Source organism: Sorex araneus, chromosome 4 (assembly GCF_027595985.1).
Source record: "Sorex araneus isolate mSorAra2 chromosome 4, mSorAra2.pri, whole genome shotgun sequence".
NCBI lineage: Eukaryota > Metazoa > Chordata > Mammalia > Eulipotyphla > Soricidae > Sorex > Sorex araneus.
Window position 1 is genome coordinate 52,482,396 of NC_073305.1, and position 26,091 is coordinate 52,508,486.

The 26,091-nt window shown below is 41.2% G+C and overlaps 1 protein-coding gene across 6 annotated transcripts in view; it reads right to left on the reverse strand.

The window, feature by feature from the left end:
• Nucleotides 1–11,690, reverse strand: part of ERC2 (ELKS/RAB6-interacting/CAST family member 2) — a 1,118,394-nt gene extending 1,106,704 nt beyond the window's left edge. For 2 of the 6 annotated variants that reach the window (XR_008629737.1, XM_055134481.1), the window contains exon 1: nt 11,459–11,690. The gene's annotated coding sequence lies outside the window, so the exon portion shown is untranslated. The remainder of the gene's footprint in view (nt 1–11,458) is intronic. The other 4 variants (XR_008629734.1, XR_008629735.1, XR_008629738.1 and 1 more) reach the window with 3 other exon arrangements.
• Between the last annotated feature and the right edge of the window lie 14,401 nt (nt 11,691–26,091).

A 26,091-nucleotide genomic window follows, 5' to 3' on the forward strand; every position in this document is an offset into this window, starting at 1 on the left:
ACACACACACACACACACACACACACCACGTGTGTGTGCACACACATGCTGCAAATATACAAAAAAATTAAGTGAGCAAAAATGTAGTCTCTAAGGAACAAAGTGGCAAAGTCAATTGGCTCTAAGGTATCTGTGAACATTGCCTCTGCCTTCCATCTGCGTTTCTAGGGATGTCCTCCCAGCAAGACTCACATTCCCTACCCTCTGAGGCCTCAGTCTCACTAAGGGCTTCTAGGAAAAAGTAATCACTTAGTTCTTTCCTGAAAGTGTTGGCTGTCTTTATTTTCTTCTCGCGCTGTCTTTCTCTCTCTCTCTCCCTTTAATTTTGTTGAGTGCCATTAGGTGCCAGCAACTACAGATTTCCTGGAACTTATAAAGCAACAAATTTCGAAGCTGGAAGAATGAATGCCCAAAAGGTTAAGAGCAGAACTGAGGCATCACCTTAGGAAACACACTCAACCCTGTGCTAAGCAAATTTGGCTAGGGAAGAAAATGAACTGGCCCAAGAGTGGGGTGAAGAATTATGTCAGCAATTAAGTAAACTATGTAGTGCTCTTTGGCTTCTCCTGTCTGAAGCTCAGGGATCAGCAAATCATACCAAGGACTCAGCCCTCATTGTGAGAGAGACCACCTAGTTCATTGTGGTGCTTCTGGCTCTGGTACCAGTGGGGCTCAGCTTCTTCTTTTATAATGGGAGGCTACAAGTTCTTCCCACTCCATTGTCTTCCTTGAGTGTCAGGCAGATGTGGGTTCAAGTTCTTACTCTGTCACATTAACTTTGAACAAGTTCTTCTGTTCATTCACCCATTCACCAACTAATTACAGACCATCTACTATGTGGCAAAAATTCTTCAAGACACTAAGGACATAGCTACAGATAAATGCTCTTACCCTCATAGAGTTTATCAAATTCTTTGAGCCTTAGTTTCCTTTCTATGAAGCAAGAATAATATTTTAACACTACTGTACAGGTAGTATGATTGAGATACAGAAACACATAGTAAAGGTTCAATAATTGGTTCCCTTTCTAGGACAGAATGAAATTTTTCATGATACCCAACTAGAGAATAAGCTTTGAAAAGGAAGTATCGGGGCCAGAGAGATAGTACCGCGAGTGGGGCATCTGCTTTGCACACAGCTGACCTAGGTTTGATCGCCAGCACCCCATATAGTTCTCTGAGCACTGCCAGGATTAATTCCTGAGTGCAGATCCAGAAGTAACCCCTGAGCACTTCTGGGAGTGGCCCTAACACACAGGAAGAAAGAAAAAAAGAGAGAGAAAGAAAATAGGAAGGAAGGAAGGAAGGAAGGAAGGAAGGAAGGAAGGAAGGAAGGAAGGAAGGAAGGAAGGAAGGAAGGAAGGAAGGAAGGAAGGAAGGAAGGAAGGAAAGAAGGAAGGAGCTATGTGGGAGGGTTGGAGAGATAGTACAGCAGGGAGGGCACTTGCCTTGCGTGCACCCAGCCCAGGTTTGATCCCTGGCATCCTTTATGATTCCTGAGAACTGCTAGGAACGATTCCTGAGCATATAGCCAGGAATTATCCCTGAGTACAGGCAGGTAAGGCCTCAAAACAAACAAGCAAATAAACAAACCAACCAAAAAAGCAAGGAATATTACTCAGTATGTCTTCAATATTTTTTAAAACATGAAACAAATGCTATTTGGCATAAGTATTCTAATTTTAAGAATCTATTGGTACTGAGGGGCTGGAGCAATAGCACAGCGGTAGGGCGTTTGCCTTGCACTCGGCCAACCCGGGTTCGATTCCTCCGCTCCTCTCAGAGAGCCTGGCAAGCTACCGAGAGTATCTCACCCACACTGCAGAGCCTGGCAAGCTCCCCGTGGCGTTCGATATGCCAAAAACAGTAACAATGAGTCTCAAGATGGAGATGTTACTGGTACCCACTTGAGCAAATCGATGAGCAATGGAATGACAGTGACAGTGATTGGTCCTGAGACCTACACGAACAGTTAATGTAGATGCTTCCCTATGCTTTTACATAAGCATAAGGAAAGGCGGGGTTAGGCAGGCTTCATCCACGGTAATCTGGGAAACACTTTCAAAATAAATTAGGAGCAGGAGTGACAGAACAGCAGATAGGGTGCTTGCCTTGCATGTGGCTGACCTGGGTTTGATTCCCAGCATGCCATATGGTCTCCTAAGCCTAGCTATGAGTAATTCCTCAGTGCAGAGCCAGGGGCAGCCCCTGAGCATTGCCAGGTGTGGCCCCAAAATAACAACAAAAAGTTAAATTTAGGCATAAACTTTTTTAAATGATGTGTCAGTAAGGATAAGGTCTGGGGGATGGGGCGGTGCATAAACAATGTGTGTGTGTGGGGGGGGGGAAGCTGCATAAACAATCACAAAATCTCAATGGCTTAAAACAGCAAATACTATTTTCCCTGTCATATCTTACGTTCAAAGCCAATTGACTAGAAGTTCTACCATTTGGTGACTTAGGGACTCAGGCAGATGGAGGCTCCTTCTAAACATGTGTGTTGGAAACTTTCATCAGTAGAACGAAAGGAACACTCAACAGCCACCCCAGTGGAAATTAAATTTCTATCCTAGAAGTCACACAAGTCACTTCCAACATATGCGTGGAAAAAGAGAAAAAGTGTCTGTGGGGAGTAAGAACAGTTTCTGACACAGATGATACTAAGACACAATCATCTGTGGAATAATAAAGAGATCTGTTGAGAGGATGTTCCGATAAAACATCTGGACAGGTTCTTAACAGCCAGGACCTAAGAAGGTGTGTAAGGATCATTTTAGAGAGATGGCCTCAACATGAAAATATCTCAGACAACATAAACTATACCTTAAACCATCAAAGCAACTCTGCTTTCTTTTTCCCCTAGAACTACACTAGTCCAAAATAAGCTTTTATGCAGGAAACAAGTTTCTACAGCTGAAAAACATTTGAAAACCACTGATGTAAAACAAAGCTTTATTTTACAGACCTGAAAAATAAACAGGGGGTAAAAAGAGACTTAGGAAATTAAAGTTACTCCAACCCACCCCCCCCCAAGAAAGCACTAAAATGTTTAGCAGATGGAGAAATAGGTTCACTGACAGAATTTTTTGTACCACTGCACCACCCTGATCTTACCTGCCATCTCTGCCAGTTTTAACTGACACAATGGAGCTAGATCCAGATCAAAATCATCATACAAGGTCTTCCAGGGTCCCATAGATGATGGAGATGATAAGCAAAAGGCCCTACCCTATTGCACAAAGTAATGATTCACACCCCAGCAGCAATTCTCTACATTACTCATTCCTTACTTCCTGGTAAATGTGAAGCCATTAGTAGAACTTAATACTAACCTTCAGGAGACTTTCGTTTTGTTCTCAGAAGATTACAGGTTAACAGCCAGCTATGATTTGCATTCACTCAACCCCAGTCTCTTCTCACACTTCCAGTTCTGCTTTGTGCCCAGATTTTCCTCCACTTTCATTAACAGTAAAGCACTGGGTGTCAAGCACTTATGCCTCAAAAGTCTCTCAACTTCCAGCCTGTCTTCTTCAACTCATCTTATACTCACTAGCCCATGGAAAACCCTCAGACTTCTCAATCTGGAATACAGATGCCTCCTCAATCTCACCCCGACCAACATTTCCAACACTGTCTATGCTATGACACTTACCTGCTCAGCTCAAATTAGGGTGACAGACAGAAGAGTCAAAATGACATAGTATTAAGTCCCAACTCTTACTGCTTATATTTGTGTGATCTTATACAAATACTCTAATCGAAATTTCAATGTTCACATTTGCAAACATTAATGAAAGCATCTACTTTGAGAAACCCTTATATGTATCAATGAGAATTATATTTGCAGTAACAATTTTAACTATTTCTGACTGGCACAGTAACACAAAGCAGTCTATTGCTAAGGACATTCTGTTTTATGCAATCATAAAGGAGAGGGCAGTCTAGCCTGGTACTATGGCTTAACAATGTCATTAAGATTCTTTCAATATCCATTTGTGAGTATTGTTTGGTGCTGGTAGAGGGCAGAGGGGCCGTTGAGACGGGAGTCCTGCATGCACTCCAACTCTTTGAGTGACACCCAAATTTGCAATTGTTGATACATAATTTTTATCTTCATTGCTGTTGTTTGCTACTGTTCCCTCAGGTACTGTACCCAAGTTCCCAACAGCAAGAACTGCAAGAGAAGGGCCAAAAGGGTTGGCGTATAATAGCCAAGTGAGTCCTGATTATTGAGTTTCAAAAGTGTCCCTATCCAACAATGTCCACTTGTATCACACAAAACCTGCCTTTTGGCTGTCTAGGCTACAAGGAAATCTGGGAAAGTTAACTGGGAATATTCTTCTCTTAAACAAAATTGAGTTCTTTCAGTTATAAAGGAGAGAATAAATGTGGCATAGGCAATTAGGAATGTCTACTCCAATATTAAATGAGATGCTTTAGATAAAGTGCAAAACAGTATATCTAGCTCAAAAGTTAAATTGTATTTATAAGTATTATATGTTATTATGGGCTGGAGCAATTGCACAGTGGGTAGGGCATTTGCCTTGCATGCAACTGACCCAGGTTCGATTCCTCCATCCCTCTTGGAGAGCCCAGCAAGCTACCAGGAGTATCCCACCCGCCTGGCGAGCCTGGCAAGCTCCCTGTAGTATATTCTATATGCCAAAAAACAGTAACAACAAGTTTCACAATGGAGACATTACTAGTGCCCGCTCGAGCAAATCAATGAGCAACAGGATGACAGTGCTACAGTAACAGTGATACAGTGATATGTTATTATGTTATTATTGTTATTATTATTACCATTATTATTCACCTGGACAAATGGAATAACTCACTATGTTCACATGCGCTCCTCACATTTTTTTTTCTGTTGGAAGGTGATGTGGACTTAGATGACACATGGCTGTTCTCGGGGCTTATTTCAGGTTCTGTGCTTCAGGATGAGTCCTCGTAACGATAGGGAGATTATATGTACTGCAGGGACTGAAGCCCAGTCAGCTGCAAACAAGGCATACAAGGCGAGTGCCTGATTTCTTTGTGCGATTGCTCTGGCCTCTCTCCTTATATTTCTATTACAGCATCTGCTCAATCTGTATCTCCAGCAGCACCTAAGAAAAATACCATGTTATCTAAAAAGTCTCTCCTCTCACCAACTTTTAATACTAAGTTCCATGGTGGCAGGCACATCAGAGAAAACTCCTGGGTTCCACCGATCGTTGTGCCTTTGAACACTAGGTTCTATCAGACAGTGCCTTGATTATTTGAATAATTAATATGTATATACTCATACCTGTTTTTGGAATCAAATATATGCAAGAGTTAAATCCTAGATTTATGTCATAAAGCTGGGGGTAGAAATAGGAGATAAAGACTGCAATTTCTAAGATTAGAAGAGAAAGTAAAAAAAATGCTGAATCACTATATTTTTTATATTTTGTAGATGTCCATGTTATAGTTCATCAAATATTCCCTCCACTACCATGGGAAGAGTTTACTTTTACCCATGAACATTGGTCTTCACTATGGTACTTACTCTGTCCAAATTGTCTTCACTCTTAGCTCCAATAATTTTTCCATGAGAAGAGCATGTCCCAAACAACAAAAGGCCCAGAATACATGTGGAATAGTGGAATAGACCACAGTCGATCCTGCACTGAAAGCAAAAGAACACTCCAAGGAACACAGCTTAGATTAATCAAATCATAGTCTACCTGGAGGCCATGAATGTGAGGCTAAATTCTAGTTGTTCTAAGTCAAGGAGTTTTGTTATGCAGCAAAGTTGATTTCCTTATCTTTTACCATTTGAAATATTTTAGCATTTTGTACATACTTATTCATTTGTACAATTTACTTACATAAGAAAACAGGTAAAGGGCTAATATCCAAGATACATAAAGAACTCACAGAGCTTGAAACAAATGATAACCCCATCCAAAGCAAGGGGAAAGGAGATAAACAGATAATACCTTAAAGAGGGCATACAGCTAGTCAGTAGGCATATGAAAGAGCTCTCATCACCAATTGTCAGGAAATTGTAAATCAAAATGCAATGAGATGTCTTCACCCACCAGTAAGAATAGCATATATCAAAAGACTGCAAATGACCAATGTTAGCAGGGATGTGATAAAAAAGGAACTCTCATTCAATGTGGTTCAGCCTCTAGGAAAAACAGCATTTAGAGGTTTTTTTTTAAAAGTAAAACTAGAGCTTTAATATGTCTCATAATTCCACTTCTCGGCATCTACCACGAGAATAAAAAAAACACGAATTCAAAAAGATATATATACATCTATGTTTATTATAGAACTAAGTATCACTGTATCACTATCATCCTATTGCTCATTGATTTGCTCGACCAGCACCAGTAAAGTCTCCATCGTGAGACTTGTTACTGTTTCTTCTTTTTAATTTTTTATTAATGAATCACTGTGATGTACAATGACAAACTTATGAACTATCATTTACCCATCCCTCCGCCAGTGCCCATTCTCCTCCACCAATGATCCCAGTATCCCTCTCATCACCCCACCCCATGCCTCACCACCCCACCCTGCCTCTGCAGCAGGGCATTCCCTTTTGTTCTCAATCTTTTTCGGTGTTGTAGTTTGCAGTAGAGGTATTGAGTGGCCTTCATGATCGGTCTATAGTCTACTTTCAGCTCGCATCTTTCAACCCGAATGGGTCCTACCAACTGTTTTTGGCATATTGAATACACCACGGGTAGCTTGCCAGGCTCTGCCTGTGGTGAGATACTCTCGGTAGCTTGCCCGGCTCTCCAAGAGGGACGGAGGAATTGAACTCTGGTCTACCCACTATAGCTCCTGCCCAGAACTAAGTATAATAGCCAGGATATGGAAACCCAAATGTTCAATGACAGGTAAAAGAATAAAGAAGTTTTGGTGTGTGTATACATATATATAATATACATATATGAAATGTTGTATATATGAAATATTACACATCAATAAGAAAAAAATGAAATATTACTGTTTGGAGAGAAGTATAAGGGCATCATATCAAATGAAATAAGTTAAAAGGAGTACAAATGCTGGATGGTCTCACTCCTCTGTGATATACAGAGATATACAATGAAATAGATGCTATGAAATGATGACAAATCCTTGGCCTTTGACTACAAAATTGAGTTTTTCAAAGCTGTGGAGTGAATGGAGAAGAAAAAGAGGTGGACTAAATGTGACTTAAAGAGAGTAGCGGAGGGTGTCAGGTACTTTGATGATGGTAAAGGTACAGTAACTGTTTACATCAAAACCATAAACATGAACACTATTGTAATCATGTTACCTAAACTACCAAAAATTCTATTTTTTAAAAAATAAAGGGGCCAAAGAGATAAAACAGAGGGTAAGGTACTTGGCTTGCATGCACCAACCCTGGTTGGATCCCTGATATCTCATACCTGAGTCCTGCCAGGAGTGATTCCTGAGCAAAGAGCCAGGAATAAGTCCTGATTATAGCTGGGTATACAATCCCCCCAAATAAATACGTAAAACCCTCTAACAAAAATAAAATAAAGAAAGAATGGGCTAAAGAATCTCCACATTTGGTATGCCTGATTTTTATCTTTGAATGAACTATTTTACATTTTATAAGACTTAAATTATCATCAATGAGAGTGTTTTCTATTTTCAATTTGTTTTTCTAACTTTGTAAAGTAAGTAAATCACAACAAATATCAAAGAATAAATACTGCTGAAACCAAACTATCAGCTATCAAGTAGACCATACAAAATAGGCAAACTATCCGCTTCTTCGCTGATTTTTAAAAAGGGGGATTAAAAGATATGTCATAGCAAACTATGCACAAAGGTCAATCTACATTAAATCTTTGTAGCTAAAGCTAAAGACTAGAGTGAATTTGTAGACTAAACATTATCACCTAAAATATTAATGACATTTTTATGACTTATGTTTTGTGACTTTTCCAACATAATAAAACAAGAGAGTCATATTATTTTGTAGGATAATTCTAAATACAATTTATTCAATCACTGATGACAAAGAATCTTTTTGGTACGTAAAAAAGAATGTAAAATTCTAATCTTTTAGGAAATAAACTATACCCAATTGAGTGCTAAGAGCATAAAATTCCATCAGTGAGGCTCTAGAGTCAATTCCCAGAATGAAAGAAAAAAAACAAAAGAAAAATATGAATGTTAAGAGCACATATTCAACAATGACCTATTCAAACCTCCAACTGGAAATTTAAAGTATAAAGCAAAATTAAACAGTATGGATTGTCTTGGTCTAACAATTTTTTTAAAAGTAAATACTCTTGAAATGTAATTTAAATTTTAAAAATTAATTTAAAAATAAAATTTTTAAACTTTTTTATTTTTTATTTTATAAAGTAATTCACAATATTTGATTACATTTAATATTTGAACACCAATCCCACCACCATTAAACCTTCTCACCACTATATTTTGGATGTTTCCATCCTGAGCCCCAACCCCTGCCCCAAAGCAGAACTGAAATAATTTACTTTGTATTGTTTGTTATGAAAAACTGCTGAAAATGATCCAAAAAAGTTTCCTTAGAGGAGTGTGAAGATCATTGTAATTCACCCAGGGGCCATTAAGCCCTTCTATAAGAGATCACTAACATTTTGTTAAAGGTTGAGCTTTGTGTGCTTATATATATGTATGTATATAGGTATACATATATATAAACACACATGTACATATATATATACACACATATATATGTAGCTGTAAAAAATTTCTCTTTAAAATTGGTTGCCTACAACTTTAAACCTCATCTTTTTAAAAATTTAAAATAGTCAGGAGCTAACTTGATTCTTGGGGGTCATTTCTGGTATTATTTGGGGACCATTTGGTACTGGGGATCAAACCCAGGACTTGCATGTAAAGCATGTCTTCTGGCCTCTGTTAAGCTATTTTTCCAGTCTTGCTTTAATTTCTCTTAAGTCATCATAAGTTGTAACTGAGCCAAAATTAAGCTGCTAGAAATACATAATACATAAAGTTATTAAGTTTACATGTTGGTGGAAGCAACAGCCTTCAAGCAAGACAAACAGAACAGTGCAAAAACTACCAGCCTATGGGCACTATCAGCAGATGGGCCCTCCATGTGCTAGGAGAGCCCATACTTGAGTCTAGACACATGAAGACCACACAGCCAAAGTTTGAATTCAAAGCCATGGCCAAGTCATGAGGTCTGGATCAGATAAACTGAACTCAAGTTCTCACTTTCACACTAAACCATGGCAAGATACTTAATCCCTTTTAGTTCCCGCAACTATAATTTGAATAAACTATCCCCACCTACCTCATGTGGGTTCTGCAAGATTTAAGAAAAGAAAATGCAGGTATTCTAGCATAGGAGTACTGATAATAGCAATAGAAGTATTAATAATACTATCTCGACAGACCTGAAGACCATCCTAGTTACCATCCTCTAGCACACAGCTGTTCCTGAAGGGCTGAGTGCACAGTTTCATATTCAGGCCCTTCTCTGATTGAAGCAGTAAAATTTCACTGAATTCTGGGAGCACGATTTGGAAAATATGCCTTTTTACAAGCACAGAAATAAGAAGGATATGGTCCTTCTGCACACAATCCAGCAACCCATGGAAGTCTTGCTTTACCTTGCCAGGTTCCCGCACCCTACATTCCTCCCACCCAATGGTACAAGGTTCCCATTATAACCCAGAATCACACCAACAAGATGACTTGTCTTAGAAGCAATTTCACCTTTATGACAAATTCTTTTGCCGTCCTAAAGGGGTCAGGCTTGACCCCACAGCTACCTCCAAATTGATATCCAGCAAAAGTGAATAAGGCAATCCTCACTTCCGGAGTTGCCTTAAATTGTCAAAACTAAGAGTCCCTTCTATTAGTGGTATTAACAAAGTGTGCTTGCCTGCCTTCAATATATCTTACAAATTCATCCGAGAGCCAAAAACCAAATACTGAGAAGCAATGTGACTTTACAAGGACAAGAGTAGCCATTGGAGAGAAAATGCCACACCCTTTTCCAGATAGTTCAACAGTGCCAAACATCTGATAAGGGAGCCTGCAATTCTAGAGGAATCAGTGGGCACGTCTAAGCCCCAACACCCTCACCACCCTACAGCCTTTTCATTCTTTACACAAAACCATTTCAAATCCATTTCATGCTTATGTTTTAAGCCCATTGCTTCCAGTAGCCCCCAACTACTATAATAAAGGAGAAAAGGAGTGGGGGACAAACACATGTCAAGCATACTTGCTTCTAAGCCCATTTTCAAAGAGTTTTCTTTCTGCTTGTCTGACGCTCACAGCTGGAACCTCATACCTGGTGGAAATCTATGGTTCAGTAGAATCACTGATTTAAAAAGCCAACCAGGAAACTAACCATGACAAGTGGGAGCTGCCCTCCTCTCCTGAGCATTGATTGGCTCTTGGGGCTCCACCGGTCCCCGTTCTGCCCACATAAGTGGCAGGTGTAACTGTCAATCACACCAGGAACTGACAATTCACCGCTCCCGGAGTAAATTGCTTTTCTTACAGCAAAGGCAGGTAACCGCCTAAAATCGATCCGCTCGTAAGAGCGTGGACCCTCCCTCTCGGGCAAGAACAGAGACCCCCGTAAGTACAAAATTAACAAGGCCTATCCGAGAGTTTATGAACACTGCTTTATTATTTAGCACCAAAGCAGCCCTTAATCTTCACTGTCCTAAGATGATCTTACAAAGGCTCTGATAGTAATTTTTTTAAGATGAAAGAAAAAGAAATGGGGGTAACCCTCTAAGTACCCCTTTTCTCATATAATTCGCGGATAAGAAGGGGGAGGCAGGGACTGTCGTTCCGTTTAATTTCACATCGTCTTCGTTTTCATACACTACGACCCTCCACCCCCACCCCTCCCCAATAAATCCAGCTTCATTTTTCCCTGACAGGAATTAAAGAAAAATATATATATATAAAACACTCTCCCCTTGGAGCCCACGGAGGCGCCTGGCACCCCACCCCCTGGGCCAGGGCTCCACCTTTCTCCACTTTGTTCTGCATGGGGTTCCCCGCGTACCCCCTCCTCCAGCCCCCCCGAGGCAAGAGGCGGGAGGAAACAGGCGAAAGAAGGGGAGCCGGGGGTGCAGAGGCGCTGGACAGTGAGGGTGGCCGCCGGCGAGGGACTGCGGGAGGTGGCCGGGGCGGCCGGGGCGAGCGAGCGGCGCCCGCGCGCTGCTGGAAGCCGTGCACTTGTTCCAATCCGGGGGTTTCTCCACTAAGGCAAATCCGCCCTTAGGCCGCCCCATCCTTTCCCTTGCCCCAGAAAGCCCCGCCGGAGGCGGATGCTTCACCCCTCGGCTCTCCCCGATAACGCATTGCAGCTCCCCACGAGCGAGGAGCACCCGGCACGAGGGATGCCTGGGCACCGGCGCAGGGAGGGAGCGGGAGTGCCCGGCGGCCCGGGCCCGCCGTCGGCGTCTCACCTTTGCGATGCTCGCCCCGGGGCCGTCCCACATGGATTTTTACAACCTCACGTCGCCTTGGCCCCGGGCGGGCGGCCGGGAGGAGCCGGAGCCGGCGCCGGCGCCGGAGCCCGAGCGAGCCGGAGCGGGAGGAGGAGGAGGAGGCGGAGGAGGCGGAGGAGCCGGGCAGCTAGGGAGGAGGAGGAGGAGGAGGTGGAGGAGAGGAGGAGGAGGAGGAGGAGGAGGAGGCTCAGCTCCCAGCCGGGGCTGAGCGCGGGCCGGGCGGGGCTGACGGCCGAGGGGGCGGCGCCCGCCGCAGTCCCGAGACGCGCGCTCGCGCCGCGCCACCAGCAGCCCCGCGCTCCGCCGGCCCCCGCCCCGCGGCTCTGCGCGCTCGGCGCGGCCCTGACTCACATTCCCAGCATTCCCGAGGAGCCGCTGCGGGGGCCGGGGCTGCCCCCCACCGCCCGGGTGCCTCGGCGGGGGGCAGCAGAGAGCGACGGGCCCCGGCGAGGGGGCTAGGGTCTTCGAAGCGCCTACTCCCGGGAATCCCTACCTCCTGTCCCCTACGACCCTTCCTGGGACCCACCTTCCAGGCGGACAGGCAATCCTGGGACTTGCCCGGGGCTGGGGCGACAGTGACAGAGATGGTACTTAGTGGAGGGGGCACAACTGTCTTGCAAGTTGAGTGAGCATTATTTAGAGTGGAGGTGGCCTGGCAGTCACCCGTTGGCTTAATTTTTAGGGGGAGTGAAGGTCTTCATGAGTCTTGCTTTTTTTTGTTCCCCTGGGGGAAAGATGAATATGAAGAAGGAAGAAGGAAGCAAGGGGGGAAATGTCATCATCATCATCATCATCATCATCAACACCATCATCATCATCATCATCATCATCATCATCATCATCATCCCTTGTTCATGTACTGTCCTGCCTCTGCCCTGCAAGGTTTACATCTCATCCCATCTGAGGGAGAAAGATGGTGCGTGACGAATCCGTTCCCACGCATAGTTCAGGGTGCAAAAGGATTTGGACACGTTTCTCGTTGCCAAAAGCTTCTACTCAGTCAGTAGTCCCACCAGATCAGTTGGTGGGACTCACTTTTTTGCAAGCTAGAGGCCTCAGAAATGGCTGGAGGATGTCCGGATTTGCTTTCTCCCACCAAGGAAATCACATTTATGGTTCGTGATTTCCTTCCCATCACCAGGAGTTGGCTAGCTTCCTTGGGCTGGGAAGCCCACGAAATGAAGGACAGGTTGCTTGAGCAGAGCTCTGCCTGGGGGCTCCTCCCCGCACCTCGCCACGCCCTCCATCGAACTCAGAAAGTTCAGGGCTTCTCAAAAAGGAACAGCCTTCCAGTTTCAGCCCAAGGACGCCTGTTCTGTCTTCCTTGTACACCTCCGGTGCTAAAGATTTTCCACAAACACAGTCCCCTGCTGCCTCTTTGTCCTCATCCTTTTCTTTCCTTCTGTTGCCAAGAAATCAGCATCCTTTCTGTTGACCTGGATGCTCCAGAGATAAAGCCAAGCAATACCTGTTGTGTTGAGTTACCTGTGTACAATCTTGATGGCCAGCTGAAAAGACTGGTTTTCTATAAGAAATCCTTGTCAAGAATTCCTAAAACCCTGTATCTTTTGAAATGTGCCAGACATAGTAGTTTGTTATGTACAATCTATTTCTATTTCACAACACTTGGATTTTATCAGCTACTTGAACAAAAGTCCTACAAGATGTCTATCATCCAGGAAGGTCAGGTGAAGTGCCCAGATAAGAGAGTATTTAAATCTATACCTAAGGTTTACTATCCTTGACTTTTCCATTTAAACTTTATGGGGAGAATTTCTTGTTTATATTCATTTTGTTTGTTTTTAGGTCATACCCAGCGGTTCTCAGAGCTTTGTCCTGGCTCTGCACTCAGGGATCACTCCTGGCAGACTTGAGGGACTATATGAAGTGCCGGAATGGAACCTAGGTCTAGGTCGGCTACATGCAAGGCAAGTACCCTACCAACTATACTATCATTTACTATCATCTACTAACATGTACTATCACCTGCTTATAATACATTTTGTCCTAGAAAGATCTACGGCCTTGAACTGACAGTTAAGAATAATCACTTTGCTTTGGAGAAGCCCCCCTGCCCCCACCAGTGTCCAGGGGATCCAAAGGCTACTCCCTGGTATACTCAATCCCTTACCAACTAGACAATTCAACAAGACGCAGCACTGCTCCAGCCCAGTGGTACTGGGCCATATGCTTTCAGGGATGGAATTTAAGGCCTTTCATATGCCTGGCATGTGCCCCAACCCTTTGAATCATCTCCCTTAGCCAAGACTAAGCACTTTAAATAGAAAGCAACTTGGTAGAGGAAAAATAGGAAGTTTCAAGAGTCTTGGTTAAAAATCTCTACCTTTTCAAAAAAATATATCTCTACCTTTTCTTATCTGAAAAAATTTAAAACTGAACAGAAGAATTTGAAGCTTGCCTCCAGAGCCAGCATTTCAGGCCCTCGCCTACCCAGTATATAATGTATAATGCACATTTTTGAGATCAGAGAGATAATACAGTGGGCAGGAAACTTACCTACAGACAGCTGGCATTGCATATGGCCCCAGAGCACCACTAGGTGTCGCGTAAAAATAAATAAATGCACATCGTGTGTGTATGTGTGTGTACAGACACATATATAGTGTATGTAGCTATGTTTTTCTCACTCATTCAAATGCTATTCAACAATTACTGAACATCTACACTATATAATTTCTGTGAGTTTAGAGCCCTTGCTTTTAAGTACTGGACAATGTTCAAGGCAGATAGACAATAAAATGGGCAATTAAAGTACATCTTATGATGGACAAACCTGACACAGGAGAGGAGATATTTGATGAACACCTGCCTCTGGATAGATTATCATGAACCATTGCAGGCACTCACCCACTTAGAAGCTGGGCCATAAGAATGAGTCAGTCAGCTGGTATCAAGCAGTATCCCAAACCAGAATGAAGGCACCTAAAGCCATGATGCCAAAGTCTGTTAGATAAGACCAGAGAGATAGTACAGCAGGTAGGGCACTCTCACACCAAAGCCAACCAAGGATCTATTGCTGGCACTACGTATGCTTCTCCGTCACTGCCAAGAATGATTCCTGAGCACAGAGACAGGAGTAAGCCATGAGTACCTATGAGTGTGGGGGGGAAAAAATCTGCAAGAGAAGTTAGTCTTCAGTGAGGATAATAGATAGCCAGATGGATATAATCAAGATTCCCAATGACCTAGAAAACTCAGATGTCTAACAACTTGCTATCACCAATATGGGTACTTAACTAGTATCCAAAAATTGGCTTGTCCAAAACGGAATTCTAGATCTTATGTACCAAGCATTTTCTCCTCCAAAGTCATCCATAAAATTCCCAATATCACCATTTATTTAGGTGCTTAGCCCCAAACCTAGAAGCATCCTGTTCTTTCCTTAATTTATATCAAGGAAACATATACATTCCACCATCCAGTTCTGCCAACCTCAACTAGTGCCATATCAGAACCTAAATCAAAAGAAAAAGAATGCCCTTTCCTGTATATATTTCTCAACCAAGTAGAAAAAATTCAACAATAAAAAATCACGAATTTATATACATATATATGATAAATTTTTTTCTCCTCTCGGATTGCCCGGAAATCTACCAAGAGTATTCTGCCTGCACGGCAGAGCCTGGCAAGTTACCCAGGGTGCATTCAATATACCAAAAACAGTAACAACAAGTCTCACAATGGAGACATTACTGGTGCCTGCTCAAACAAATCGATGAACAATGGGATGACAGTGCAACAGTGTGATATATGACAAATATATAAATGATAAATTCAATTGGGGGAGGGTGTAAAATGAGGAAACTTGGGGGGAAGGAGGTGGGTACACTGATGAATGGATGTGGTGTTGGAATCATGTGCATGAAAAACCATCATTAATAGTATTGTAAACCATGAAAACTCAGCCAATTAAAAAGGATACAAAATTAAATAAATTGGGAGTATGGAGAAGAATGACGAATGCAGTCAGTAATCTGGTTTGGGCACCTGAATGGATAGTGTCACTCATTATGATTAGAAATGAATTCATGAGGGGCTGGAGAGATAGCACAGCGGGTAGGGCGTTTGCCTTGCACGCGGCCGACCCGGGTTCAAATCCCAGCATCCCATATGGTCCCCTGAGCACCGCCAGGGGTAATTCCTGAGTGCAGAGCCAGGAGCAACCCCTGTGCATCGCCAGGTGTGACCCAAAAAGAAAAAAAAAAAAAAAAAAAAAAAGAAATGAATTCATGATAAAAGCTCTCAACATAATGGGAGTTGAAGGAAATTTCCTCAATATAGTCAAAGTCATCTACCACAAATCCACAGAAAGCATTATCCTCAATGGGGAAAACAAAAAAACCTTTCCTCTAAGATCAGGTACAAGACATGGTCGCCCAATCTCACCACTTCTGTTCAATATAGTACTGGAGATGCTTGACATAGCAATTAGTCAAGAAAAAGATATCAAAGGTATCCAGATAGTAAAGAAAGAAGTCAAGGTCTCACTATTTGAAAATGACACTATACTAAGAGAATTCTAAAGACTCTACCAAAAAGCTCCTAGAAACAATAGATTTATATAGTAGAGTGGCAGGTTGTAAAATCAATATCCAGAAGTCCATGGCTTTCCTATATAGAAATAATGAAAGAGAAAAAAAAAGACACTAAAAAATAATCCCAATCAGAAAATCAAGTACCTCAGAATTAGCTTAAGTAAGGAGGTAAAGTACTTGTATAAAGAAAACTACAAAACACTACTTCAGAAATAAAAGAGGACATGAGGAAATGGAGACACATCCCCAGCTCGTAGATTGGGATAATTAGCATCGTCAAAATAGCAATACTCCCAAAACATATATAATCAATGCAATCTCTATAAGGATACCCATAACTGCTTTCAAAAATCAACCAAACACTCGTGAAATTTATATGGAACAATAAACCCCTACAAAGAGCCAAAGCAATCCTTGGGGAAAAGAAGATGGGAGGCATCACCTTCTCCATCTTCAAACTGTACTACAAAATTAAAACAGCATGGTAGAAAAACAAAAGCAGACCCGCAGACCAATGGAATGGAGTTGAATATGCAGACACAGACCCTCAAATATATGATCATTTAATCTTTGATAAGGGAGCAAAAAATATGAAGTGGAGCAAGGAAATCCTCTTCAACAAGGAAAGCTTCAGTTTTCAACAAGGAAAACTGAGCAGCTATATATAAAGGGGAAAAAATGAACTCATTCCTCTTTCTAACACCATGTGCAAAATTAAGAGAAAAATGGATTAAAGATCTCAACATCAAACCTGAATTCAGAAAGTACAAGAAAACATAGGCAAAACCCTCCACATCATTAAAGCTAAAGGCATTTTCAAAGACGAAACACCACTGACCAAGCAAGTGGAAGCAAAGATAAACAAATGAATGACATGAAACTAAGAAGCTTCTGTGCCTCAAGAGAAACAGTGTCTAAGATACAAAGACAGACCACAGAATGGGAAAAATTATTTACCCAATACCCATCTGATAAAGGGTTAATATCAAAGTTAAATAAAACACTGGTAGAACTTTACAAGAAAAAAATCCAACCTCATCAAAAAAATGGTGAGAGAAAATGACAGAAACTTCCTCAAAGAAGAAGTTCAGATGGACAAAAGGCGCCAGATAAAATGCTCTACAACACTAATCATTAGGGAGATCCAAATCAAAACAATGAGATATCATCTTACACCACAGAGACTGGCACACAACCAAAAGAACAAGAGCAACCAGTACTGGTGTGGATACGGGAAGAAAAGGAACTCTCCTTCATTGTTGGTGGGAATGCTAACTGTCCCAGCCCTTTTGGAAAATAATATGGACATCCAAAAAAAATAGAAATTGAGCTCCCATTTTACCCAGGAATACCACTTCTGGTAATAAACCCTGGGTACCCAAAACCATGCATCAGAAACATCATCTGCACTTTGATGTTCATTCCAGTACTATTCACAATAGCCAGAAACTGGAAACAACTTGAGTGCCCACGAAGAGATGACTGGATAAAGAATGGAATATCTTTATATTCCATTGGAATTCCAATTCCATTGAGTAGTAATTCCATTGAATACTATACAATGGAATACTATGAAGCCACTAGGAAGAATGAAGTCATTTTCAAAGATGCTTATAAATTTGCTTATAAATGGATGGACATGGAGAGTATTATGCTGAGTGAAATGAGTTAGAAGGAGAGAGACAGGTATAGATTATTGCATTCATTTGTGGGATATAAATATATATATAGCATGAGAATAATATCCAAGGATAGTTTAAATATAATATTATGTATGTTTTGTAATGCTATGTAATAAATTATTGTGAAGCTTATGAAAATAAACTAAAAATTGTTTTAATGTGGGGTTTAATACTGTATACATGAAACCTACATACTACTATAAACCATTGTTACAGCGTTTCAATTAAAAAAAATCTTAGGGCCCAACAAATTGACCTGCTAGTACCACTATCACCACATTGATTAAATTAGAAATAATTGTCTGGCCCTTAGAAAGTCACCCTACTGACTCAGTTGAATAACCCAAGCCAATTATCTTTGCCAGGAATGTTTTAAGATCTTTGAAGCCTTAAGCATAACAAACATATCAAAATTCAACACACTCAAAATAGAGACCCTTTTCTCCCCCTGTGGGAAATTTTTGATAGTTTATTTTTAACTGCTTTTAACATTATTTGACTGATTCATTTTATTCACTTCTGGCTATCATTTTTCCATAATCACATGAATAATCAGGAATTACTGGGAGACAAGAAGAAAATCTATCCTACAATTGATTTCAAGAGGAAAGAAATGTTTGTAATATGAAAAATAATTCTGTTTCATAGACATTTACAATTAAACATTTATCCACCATTTACACTTCTTTTGGTAAATTCATAAGCTCAAGGCAGGGCTTGCACAAATGTTGTTTAAATGTTCACATAATGTAAAATTGCATCTTTTTTCAGTTCCTTGGTTTCCAATCATTTTCCATCTCCATATTTCTGACCATTCATGAAGTCTGGCCACCTTCATGGTCTTTGGTTGTGTGAGAGGCCCTTGTGATCTTCCATCAGATACATATCTTTTCTCTTTTTGCCTCAGGTAGTTTGAGTTTTCTTTCCTTGTAGGCAAAAGTGCTGCCTGAATTGGAATATCTGACAAAAACCTTCACTCCAGTTCATGAAAACCCAGTGATTAAATCAGGTTCCCAGTGACCAAGTTGCCCAAAGAAAATGAACCTGGGAAAGTCTCAAAAGCGGATACTATTACAGTCATCAGGGATTCCTGTTTCTGGAAGGACATGGCAGAGAGCCATGCTGAGTCCTGAGCCTGGGGCTGTGTCTGTTGCTGCATGTTTTCCATGAGCTGCTGCACGGTGCTTAGGCATCCTCTTCCTCCCACATTCCCTGACTTGGCTATTTAAAGATAATTCATTAGCACATTTTAAATTAAGCTAGAAACTGTAAAGTTAAAAGGACATTTTAACATGCCCAGTTTTCAAGAACAATTTCGAGGTGGAAAAAGCCCTTTTGGAAACCACCAAGGAAAGCAATAAATCCAGTTGCAGACTTCCTAAGACTTAGGTTCACCTATTCTGATTGGCCTCATACAAATCTTGAACCCTAACTGGGACTTCTGCTTTTGCTACTAAATTAGTTGTATTCAAATATGACTGGTTTCCTTCTAAAAAGCTGAAGATGGCCCCGGGAAAGAGCAGAAAGGACTGGAGCAAATGCCTTACAAGGTTTCAAGTTCAATTCCTACATCACATGACTCTCTGGGCAACTCAGCAGTTGACCTTGGTGTTCCCCAGAATCACTGCCCCTAAGTAGACACGACCAAGCATTGAACAACCCTGTCCAGTTAGGGCCGAAGTGATAGTACTGTGGGTAAGACTGACCCAGGTCAATCATTAGCACTCCATGTGTTCCTCTGAAGACTGCCAGGAGTGATCCCTAAGCACAGAGCCAAATGTAAGTTTTGAGAACGTCCAATGTTGCTCCAAAACAAAGTGAAAAAAATATGGTACAGTTGGCAAAGTATCCATGGGAGTGTCCCCCAGGCCCTGTGGAAGGCATTGAGAGAACCCCCACACCCACCAAAATAGTCAAGGCATTATGGAATGTTGTTATTCTAAAAACTCATGAAAGGTTCAGTTCTTATCTTAAATCCTCTCTACAATTCCATACATGCAGATGCTAAAAGAACTCAGCAAAAAAATTTAGTTGGGGCCAGAGCAATAGTACAGTGGGTAGGGCATTTGCCTTGCACGTGGCTGACCCAGGTTCAATCCCTGGTACTCCATATGGTTCCCCATAGCAGCAAATGGCTTTTCTTTTCTTTCTTTCTTTTTTTTTTTTTTTGGAGGGTGGTCACAACCAGTGATGCTCACGGGTTACTCCTGGCTTTGCACTCATGATTTACTCCTGATGATGCTAGGGGGACCATATGGGATGCAGGGATCGAGCTTGGGTCTGCCTGTGCAAGGCAAACACCCTAACTGCTGTACTATCACTCAGGCACCACCAATGACATTTAATAGTTGTGTGTCTTCAGGGACTGGAAAAATACTGTCATGGGTAAAATGCTTGCCTAGTGGAGTCCAACCTGGGTTCCATGCCTGGCTTCCCCAATGTTGTCCTGAGTCCTTCCAGGAGTGATCCCTGAGAACAGAGCCAGGAGTAAATCCCGAACACCACCAGGTGTGATCCCAAAACAAAACAAAAAAGTTGCATGCAATTAGACATGTTACTGTGAAATCCCCTCTTGGAGAGCCGTGCAAGCTACTGAGAGTATCGAGCCCGCACGGCAGAGCCTGGCAAGCTACCCGGGCATATTGGATATGCCAAAAACAGTAACAACAAGCCTCTCAGTGAGAGAGGTTACTGGTGCCCGCTCAAACAAATCGATGAGCAATGGGATGACAGTGACTGTGAAATTAATTTTCCTTATCTGTAAAATGGGAGTACTTCACAATTCTTTCTTAATATGACTACGATGAGAATAAAATGAAATCATCCATCCATCCATTAAAGTTCTTAAATCACTCAAGAATTATGGTTTTGGTGTGCCCATATGCTGATCGAGTTATGGAAAAGAAAATAAAATTTACATATAACAGTCTCTGAAGATTTAAGTGATCTGTGAAATTCCATGAACAATGGGCAAGACTCTGGAGAGACAGTGTAGCAGGTAGGGCACTTGCCTTGTATGTGGCCAACCTAGGTTTGATCCCCCAATATCCCAAATTATTCTTCCAGCCCTGCCAAGAGTGAGCCCTGATCACAGTCAGGAGTAAATCCTGAACATCACATGGTATGAAACCACCCTTCCCCCACCCCCACCCCCCCAAAAAAAGCAATTACAAGGACTAGAAAGGGACAGGTCAATACTAGCATTGGAGAAAAAAATAATTAAGAAGGTTTCATAATTTCACTCACAGTCACTGTCATCTCGTTGCTCATCGATTTATTTGAGCGGGCACCAGTAACATCTCTCATTGAGAGACTTATTGTTGTTGGTTTTGGCATATCCAATACACACAGGTAGCTTGCCAGGCTCTGCCGTGCGGGGTCCATACTCTCAGTAGCTTGCCAGGCTCTCCAAGAGGGGCGGAGGAACCGAACTCGGGTCCGCCACGTGAAAGGCGAAAGCCCAACTGCTCTGCTATCACTCCAGCCCAGAATTTCACTAATCAAAGAAAATCATATGAGGTGTGTGTGTGTGTATGTATGTATGTGTGTGTGTGCGCACACGTGTGGGTGTATGGACTGGCTGCTTATTTTTGCAAATAAGTTATCTTGGAGCTTATGAGGAACAAAGGAATTAAACAAAAAAATGGAGAAAAATGAGCCGGAACCTCAATTATAGAGATTTTACACTCCAGAGTTCCAAACAAAAATTGCCCAGAATAGCGTTCTTCACAACCCAATGACCTGGTAATGCTGTTCCTATGTTGCTGAAAATTCCTGCCTTTATCTATTATTTTTTTTATAGTGCAGTCTTTCTGGACAGAAGGAAAAGCACTTTCCCACATTGTGGTTTCCTATAAGGAAAAGATACCAAGCATCCTAGATATGTTTCTTTGGGAACAAAATGTACTTATTTCAGGGCTGAAACAATAATAGTACAGTGGGTAGGGTGCTTTCCTCTCATGTGGCTGACCCACACCCCATATGGTACCCAGAGCTCTACCAGGAATTAAGTAAGTTCTAAGCACCAGTGGATTGAACCAAGAAACAAACCTAAAAAAATGGACTGGTTTCTCCAATTTTGTCAAGGACTTAAGGCCTACAAAATACCTCCCGTAGGCTACATTTTTGAAAAGTCACTGAGATAAATGTCTGGATAAACATCAATTCAGTGTCTCAACAAGTACGAATCCCTTTTAAAAAAAATTTTAGTAATTGGAGAATTGTTCGTGTAATTTGAAGAGTGGAATCTGCAGTTTTACTGCAGAGACAGAACTGATGGGTCCATTAATCAGTCTGACTCAGGTCAGGGCCAGTGCTCAGAGAAAGTCAACCAGGCCTACACCCAGGAAACAGAAGAGGATGATGATTTTTCTGCTAGGCATTAAGTATATATCCTGCCACCTACAAAAGTGACTCGGATTACTGAATGTTCCAGCACCAAGCAATTCTTATAGACTGCACAAAGCTCCTAACTTATGTTGCCAAAAATGCATCTATTTCTTGAAAGAGGCTTTGGATCAGCTCTTGAGAAACACAGTTCTTTTCCAAACAAAAGCTTAACCACACAATTAAATGAAAGGGAACTAATTTTCTTGAAGAAGAAGAATGAAAGAAATGTTAGTTTAAATGATTAAAATGTGTACCAAATTGGCAACAGCTTTAAAATATTGTTCTCAGGTTTGATTGGCCAGCTATATTATCAACTGACCAAAAATCTTGAAAATGAAAATAAGAGGGTTGTAAGATAAAGTAAAATTCAAATATTCCAAAAAGAGTGGAAAGATGCCCTCAGAGACAAGCAACTCCTTTACAATTACAATTTGTTGAATGTTTGTTGATAACAAAAAATGGGCCAAATATGGTTTTGGTAACCACAGCCAGGCCAATCAGAATCCTTTCCTTGGATTGTTCACCTGGCAATCTGTTCTTCATTAAAGAACTCCTAATAATGTCATAACAGACATTGCGGCACTCCTGGTTCCACTTTCATGGAAAAGATACTTGACGCTGAAAAACTATGATAAGAAGAGTCTGTAGCACTGTAGCACTGTTGTAGCACCGTCATCCCGTTGTCCATCAATTTACTTGAGCGGGCACCAGTAATATCTCCATTGTGAGACTTGGTGTTACTGTTTTTGGCATATCAAATATTCCATGGGTACCTTGCCAGGCTCTGCTGTGCAGGCGGTATACTCTCGGTAGCTTTCCAGGCTCTCTGAGAGGCATGGAAGAATTGAACTCATGTCAACTGCATGCAAAGCAAACACCCTACCCACTGTGCTATCACTCCAGCCAAGAAGAGCCTAGGGCTTGCAAACATTCCAATACCAAATTCCATTACTGAACTTGGAATTTCATGTTGAAGCTTTTTTGTGTGCAATGCTATCTTCAATATTTTGAGATACTCCAAGATCATTCTAGTTCTTCTTCAGTTCGTTCACTTTTGGTTTTGGTTGGGGGCCACACCTGCAATGCTTAGGGTTATGCCTGGCTCTTCACTCAGGAATTACTCCTGGATGTGCTTGTGATACCACAGGGGATGCTGGGAATTGAACCTGGATCAGCTGGATGCAAGGAAAGTGCCTTACCCACTGTACTATCTCTCTATTCCCTCTTCTAGTACTTTTGACTGTGCTAAACTCATACTAAGTTTTATTTTTCACTGAAGCCACCACCAGTGATGGTCTGCCACTTGCATCAAGAGAGTTCTAATACATTTTTTCTGATCCAGTTAGATTTCATTCAACTTAAGTTGTGTACACAATGGAGAATTTAAACTTCAGCATGTAGGTCCTTCATTCTTGTCAATGATTCAATAGTAGTCTGTCACATAGATGAATGTGTATGCCTTTTCCTAAAGCAAGCACCCTCAATAATTTTTGGAAATGATAAACACAAAATTATGTTCCTATTAAGGAGCTACAGTCACATCTGGAATGATGTTGAACTTTGTAAATGAGGCCAACCCTGATGACGTTCAAATAGTATCGTTCTCCAGCCCCTCAAGCAGTACTCATCATACCTGCCTTACAGAAAGCAACTTAGAGAGTTTAGTAGCACCTCTGCTAGATGACAAAAGACTACACCTTGTGTATCCCAACTTCCTCATCAACCTAGTAGAGCACTTGTACTGATCCATTCATTCAAAGAATCTCTGTTAGAAAAACATTTTGAGTGAAACAGAAGAGGCTATGTTGCCATTAGTTAAGGCTCAGATGAATTACTATCAAGTACAATTGCCATGAAGTTCAAATCTTTCTAAAAATCTGATATCCAGTGTTCCCACCACGCAATCTTCAGAATAAAAGTTAGATATGAGTTTTATGTCTGTGTCACCCAACAATGGAGTCTAAACCCAGCCCTTCCATTATGTTCTGGTCTTGGGCAATTTACTTACCCACTCAAAACCTGTTTCCTCAACATAAAATGAGGGGGAGGAGGGTGATTAATAGAACTCACTTCATAGATAATTTGAGGAGTTAAATAAGAAAGCATGTGGAAAGTTCCTGTAATTGTTCTCGGCTCACTAAATGGAAGCTGGCATAATCTTTTTTAAAATGATGCAATATGGTTTTCAACAGCATTAATGTTTATACTTTTGGCATGCAATATGACTGCTCGACCAAAGTGGCACTTTTCCTCTACCACTGTCCCTAGGTGCCTTCTGTACTCCCTCTGTCCCTCTGTCTCTATCTTTTTGCCCGCTTGGCATTATATTTGTGATAGAGAGTAAATTCAGTCATCATGATTCCATGCTGTTTCTAATTTCCAAGTTTCTCAACTACCAGTGTGACTTTCAAAAACTGTTCTTTCAAAAGTTTCCGAATATACATAAAAAGCTGGGTGCTAGCCAGAAAACATTTGGAAGTAAAACAGTCCTAAAAATAAGAAAGATGCATGACTTTTCAAATGTTGAGTTTCTCTTAAAAAGCAAAATTATGCTGTGTATGAAGACCAGAATTCATCCCTTCTGTGACCTTGTTCAAAAATGAAGTTTATTGGAGCATGATACATGTCAGATGTTGGTTAGAAGGACATTAGAACATGCATTGCTAAGACACATGTTCTAATGCATGTAGATATTTTTTCCATCAAGTATTTCAGGCATGAACATGGCAAAAGAGTCTTACAATTGACTATATGGTTCAAAGCTTTCAGGCTTGCTTTGGATTGTGGACTACAAAGAAAGTATAAGCAATACAAAGAGGACTGTTTCCTAGTCTTACAGCGAATAACATGTAAAAAAGAGTTCCGGAGCATTTTCCACAATGATTTTGAGTCTCCCAGAACTCAAATAAATATTCATAGAAAAATTACTATGGCTGATATTGCAACCTGATTTGGGTTTAATATTTTCTGATATTTCTCACTTTCCAAGAAATGTATTTTCTCTTGCCTTTGCTGCTCTTGATGACCCCATTTCCTACCACTCTACCACTCTATATAGTTAACGTCTAACCTTCTATCTTAATTCAGATGGCATGTCCTTCAGAAACTCACCCTGAGTTCTTTGCTTGGTGCCCTTAATATCAAATCTCATTGTCTGCCGGCATTTCTTTTTTCTTACGGCTTTTATCATGACTATCATGGAATCATTATTTGATTCATGGTCTTTTCTCTATCCCCTCCCTATATGCCTCAGGTCCATTAATAAAAGTAATTATCTTTACCTACTGGTGAAAACTTGAGAAAACATTTAACACATAGCTTTCAATTTTAAAGTTTAGGAACTCAACAAGTGACAATTTACTAAAAAAAGATTTCCTTATAGAGGTAGGAAAAGTCCATGTAACAAAAAACAATTATAGTTATTTGGTATCATAATATCTACAGTCTAAGAAATTAATTGGTTGTCAGTTTAGGAAAGAAAGTGATAATGATAACAATTAACACTAATTGGATGGGTAACTAGCTAGATCAAAAAGGAATTGAAAGAGCTTGAGATAAGAGGGTGCTCAAAAGTCAGACTTCAACTCCTTGCATATGCACACCTAAAAGTGAGAAAGGGCACCAGAAATATAGCCAAGTCACAAAGGGTCACTACTAATATTGCTCACCTTCTCGAAGCACATGCAATCTTAAGCTTTAGGACGGTATTGACTGAAGCAGAATTCTGAGATAGCATCCCAACCCTGCTAGCTTCTGTTTATATCCTATGTGTGAGAGAACTAACTTATACACCAACCAGTCCACCCCATTACTGAATGATTCAAAGGAATAGGGAGTTTCTTCCTATATTAAGATTAAAGTCTGTCATTCTATATACCAAAGATAAATGAGATCATCCTGTGTTTTAAAGAAAAAACAGGGTGATGTGGGGATACCTAGAGCACCCTTGGCCCTAAAGTATAAG